The 5,063-nt window shown below is 45.2% G+C and overlaps 1 long non-coding RNA gene across 3 annotated transcripts in view; it reads left to right on the top strand.

The window, feature by feature from the left end:
* Positions 1-490: 490 nt before the first annotated feature.
* The window catches only part of LOC115306825, a 9,932-nt gene continuing 5,359 nt past the window's right edge, over positions 491-5,063 (top strand). Inside the window, exons 1-3 of one of the 3 annotated variants that reach the window (XR_003915449.1) lie at positions 491-689; positions 775-853; positions 2,764-2,900. This is a non-coding gene — a long non-coding RNA (uncharacterized LOC115306825). Of the gene's footprint in view, positions 690-774; positions 854-1,637; positions 1,763-2,763; positions 2,901-5,063 lie in introns of those variants that run through there. The other 2 variants (XR_003915447.1, XR_003915448.1) reach the window with 2 other exon arrangements.

Below are 5,063 nucleotides of genomic sequence, written 5' to 3'. Positions count from 1 at the left end.
CCTTCAGAACTTACAGAAGTTTCTCAAGGACACTTAGGTTTTTAAGTAGCGAGCTATCAGCGGGACAACGCAGGACCGCGAAAGGGCACAGCCCTGGCCAGTACGCACAGAAAAACGGAAACCCCTGGGAGCAGGTGACCCCTGCAAAGGCAGGGGAGGGGCCGGGTGGCCGTCGGTCACGACCAACCACAACACCCCGCCATACATAAAGACGCCCTGTGACACTCCTCCTGTCACTTCGCAGTCCCCCACGTCCACACCACACGACTTGGCGCGCGCCACTCAGCCTACCTCTCCGACCTTGCGCGTGACCTCGCCCAGGTTCCGCCAAGTCGCCGCTGGAGCAGCGGACGGGAGTCAAACACGTCACAGAGCCGGGCGGCAGGGTCAGGGAGGATGGAGCCACCCCCGGACTTCCCGGCTGTTCCCGCCGCACTTCGGGTGGGACGCGGGTTCCGGCTCGCGGCGCCGCCGGCTCCGGGTGCGCAGCGCTACGTCCGCCGGCGCGGGGCTCCCGCGGGGCTCCTGCCGGGAGGCCACGCGGGTGGGGGAGGGGCGCAGGCCGGCGCGCAGGCCCGGGAAACTAGCCGGCGGGGCTTGGCACGCGCGCCCCGCTAAGGGCAGTTGTTTGGGGGAAGGATTAGTGGTTCCAGAAACCGCCGAGAGGAACTGCCAATCCATGTGGCCAGGTATGGTTCCGCTGAAAGCGGCAGTGCCCCTCACGGTGCCAGCAGACAGATCCTTAACCCCCCAATCGTCCCTCTTTCCCTGCAGCTGTCACAGGATTTAAGAAATGAAAGGAGCAGCCTAACCCATGCTTCAAACACGTGGCACCAGTAACCCCTGTGCGATGGTGAGTCCAGAGTTCTCTGAGCACAGCCTCTCTTCTGGCTCCGTACCCGTAACACCAGATGCCGACTGAACCTCTGCGCCGTGGTCCCCAGATGCAGTAGGCCTCCTTGATTCACAGACCTGCTTCAAAATTCTCTTTTCCCTGACTTCCTATCTTAGGAATGATTCCCTCACTTCCTCTCCGCTGGAAGCCTGCGATCATCATAGTTTTGTTCCACAGTCAGGCATTCCCCAAAACCTACTTGCTCCTTTGACAAAACTCAATTCCATTCATCTTCTTCCTTTCTTCCTGACACTTCTTGGGCAGACAGCCATCACCTCTCTCTTATGTTACAGACAATATGTCGTCTTGTTTTCATGTTTGCCTATATTCCTAGGTAAATCTATCAGTTAACCCGATGCCTTTTGCATAAGGCCCCACTGTTCAAAAGATAAACTGCAAGAGTCTTCAGGATGGACTCGCCTCCATTCTTATTTGTTCTTTATCTCTCATCAGCACGTACCCCCTACCCCAACTCGCCCCCCCCACCTCATTCAACAGCTTACAATTCTCCGATGTGATCAGCCTCTCCTTCATTTCTTTCATATGATACATTCCTGGCCTGAAGGTTTTTCTATTCCTTTTTTTTTCTTTTTTTACCTGCTATCACCTACTCAGCCTTAACATTCAGCAGAGACATTACTTTTTCCAGTGTTTTCTTAAACCACTAGAAAGATGCCCATAGTTTCATATACTAAACATTCTATGTTCTTTTCTGCATGAAAATTTTCCATTTCCTCATCAGCCTATCCTACCAAACTGGAAGGTCCTTGAAGTTAAGGATTGTCTGGATCACCATGTTGTCTCCAGAGGGATTGCTCAGTAACTGAGACATTGATGACACTCAAAAATTATTTGCCTGATTAAACTCAACCTGGTTATGGTATGAATTGTGCTGACGAGGGAAGGTATGTCAAGGGTCTGAGAGGACACAGTTACTCAGTAGGTTCATGGGAGAGTTAGAATGGGCCCATTGTTGGTGTCAGAAGATAGAGTTTCTTCCGCAACATCAGCCGAGAGAGTCAGCTTTGATGTGTGAAACTGCCAGATAACCTGTTTAAAAACTCAGCTGCTTTGTCCTCTCATTTTTTTCATCTTCAAATATTTAAAAAGCAAAAGACAAAACTCAAGTTGATACATAAGCATTGCCAGTTGACCCTACCTGCCCCACCAAGTTGTTGGAGGAGGTGGTCAAGATGGCTGGAGCATGGCTGACTTGAGAGCTGCAGCTGTGTCTCCTCCCCTCTTCCTCTGTCCATGCAGTGTGTGACCTACCCACCATTCCTATAGCCGGGGCTGTTTCAATTGAGGACACAACCTTGGGAGCGTGGTGTGTTATTAATACTATCTGGATGTTATATGTGACTGAATCCAGTTTAGGCCTCTATACATAAACTTCTAAGATTCTAGCAGGTACGTGCAAGATCAAGATCTACTTGTCTTGCAGCCACCCAAGCCTCTTCTCTTGCTTAGTAAACCTCCCAATCTGGAGTGGTCTGCTTCTTTATTCATTTTCTCTTTGCCTTCGTTGCATAGGGGCCAATTTATGAACCAACGCATGTCAACAAAATGCTCAGTAATTAATCATATTGGAAAATCTACTGTTGATTGTCAAGTCGCAGTATAATTCCATTTATATACTTGCTTAGCATGATATAACTCAGTGGTATTATATCGAGACTACAAAATACCAGATGATAGCGGAGTCTTGTATTGGATTAGGAAACTGAGACTGATGTACAGAATTTTCCATAATTACAGTGAATTGCATTGTGACATCAAAATGTACTACATGTCCTCACACAGCCAAACCCTTGTTCGCACTGTTTTCTTTGCCTAAACTGCCTTTCCTATTCTTTCTTACTGACAAGATCCTCTTCATGATTCAGCTGAAATAAATCCAGTGATAAAGGAGTTGGAAATTCCATGCCAGGAAAAGTAAGTCATCTCTAGTGTGTCACATTCATTGCTCTCTATGCCCCTTCATTGTTGCACCCATTCATCTTCATCCGCGCTTGCATAGTAATTGTCAGGCTGTATTTTAATAAACTTTATATGTCTCTCTCTAACATTAAAAATGATTTATTTCTTGCAAATAAGCGACACTGGCAGGCTGTGTTTGGAAAGAAACATTGCCGAACAGGTAGCACTAGAGCCGTAAAGCAAATATGGCATTTTTATAAGGATTAATCTCAGCTCCACTGTGCTATGCTAAAGTAGACAGATTCGAATGGCCACACGCTGTTAGATTTCATTTACGTGTCACTACTGCAATGACAATACTATCTGGTCAGAGAGCAGATTAGCAGTTGCCTGGGGCAGGAGATGGGAGATCTATTGAATTTCAATGAACAAGAGGTACATTTGGGCGGTAGATACCTGTTTTATATCTTGCAAGGGAGGTAGGTACACACAGACGTTTTATGAAAACTCTTATAGCTCTACACAAAGAGGGTACGTTAAATGTATGGAGGTTGCTATTTTAAAAGGAAAAAAAATACAAAAGCATTGGGCAGCAGTCACATTGGTGATTCATGCCCATAAACCGAAATCTTACTTGTAGTTCAACTTTCCAGCATTGCAAGGGATGAGGAGGTTAAGGAGGATTTGATCTCAATATGCCTTCTCTTGGTTAAGGTGCTGTAAGGGAGAGGACTTCCTGCTCACACGGTCACTGTGTACTTCTGATTTACTTACATGTGCGGGTGTCTTATGTGACATTTCTAAACTTCATAAAATTTTAAAAATTTAAGCCATGAATAATTTCATTTTTAAATATCAATCCATGAAAAATTACATCCCAAATTTAGTGTCATGTGGAACAAATAAAGAGCAAATTCTGAAATGAATGTGTAACTGTACATTTTGAGTGGCTCACGGAATTCAGTAAACATAGCAGCCACCGATGTATCAGTGTATAGTTTCTCACCTGAAATGGCTAAGGGAAAGATGGAGTAGCATGCTCTAATTCTTCATGATTCCACAAAGTGATGGGAGGCTAGTGTGGTGGGGCCAAATGAGAAAACATACCGATATAACAAAATCGGTGTGTGTGTGTGTGTGTGTGTGTGTGTATGTGTGTGTGTGTGTGTGTGTGTCTGTGTGTCTGTGTGTCTGTGTGTCTGTGTGTCTGTGTGTGTCTGTGGGTTTGACATAGGGATTTTTTGGAAGACAGAAAAGTGCTTGTTTCTTATGGGTACAATGCCATGGTGTCATCAGGGAGCCCTACTAAGGGGTAAAGTTTCACCCTCGAGGTCCATTTACTTTGCTACAAGTGGCCAGATTTCATTCTTTCTCATTGCCATGTAATACTCCATTGTGTATATATACCACATCTTCTTGATCCACTCATCAGGTGATGGACATTTAGGCTCTTTCCATGATTTGGCTAATGTTGACAGTGCTGCTATGAACACGTGCCCCTATGCATCAGCATTTCTGTATCCCTTGGGTAAATCCCTAGCAGTGCTATTTCTGGGTCATAGAGGGGTTCTAGTGATAGTTTTTTGAGAAGCCTGTGTGTGCAAGTTTTTAAGTTTTTTTTTTTTTCTGTTCCTTTAGCTCCCCTGTTCTTTCCTGACATTCTGCATCTTCTCTGGCAAAGAGCTTTATGCTTTCCTGAAGCTGAATGCTTCCATCAAAACCATTCATTTTTCTACTCTGACAAAGCTATTAGTTTTTCTTTGTGTTTCTCAGTTGCCTTTAAATTGTTCTTTGTCCCAGTCACTTGGAAATGGAAAGAATTTTGATGCCCCTTTGAGTGACAGTGACTGCCTTTAAAGATAAGCTATCATCACTCGATTAAATGAAAGTTTGGGTAACTCTCTTGACTATTCTTTGTCACAGTTTACTGTATCCCCCAGAGAAGAGAGGAAGCTGTTTGTGTCTTTACTAAGTGCTGCTAAACGCAAAGTTTGTACTTTCTGAGGACTAGCCTTCACCTCAGGTGAACTCAAGAGCTTCATAGACTTGTGAATTAAGTCTAATCTTCTCATTAACTTCATGATGTTCTTCAACTCAAACAGAATCTCGCGGTCTGGGAATTCAACATGGGGCTCTGCCCTGAGAACTCAGAGCCTAGAATCTGCTTCACATTCTGTGTCTCCCTCTCTCTCTGCCTATTCTCTGCTCACACTCTGTCTCTCTCAAAAATAAATAAACGTTAAAAAGA

The sequence above is a fragment of the Suricata suricatta genome, chromosome 2 (assembly GCF_006229205.1).
Source record: "Suricata suricatta isolate VVHF042 chromosome 2, meerkat_22Aug2017_6uvM2_HiC, whole genome shotgun sequence".
NCBI classification, from domain to species: domain Eukaryota; kingdom Metazoa; phylum Chordata; class Mammalia; order Carnivora; family Herpestidae; genus Suricata; species Suricata suricatta.
The sequence above is the reverse complement of the archived record's forward strand: the minus strand, read 5'-3'. Positions and strand labels throughout refer to the sequence as shown.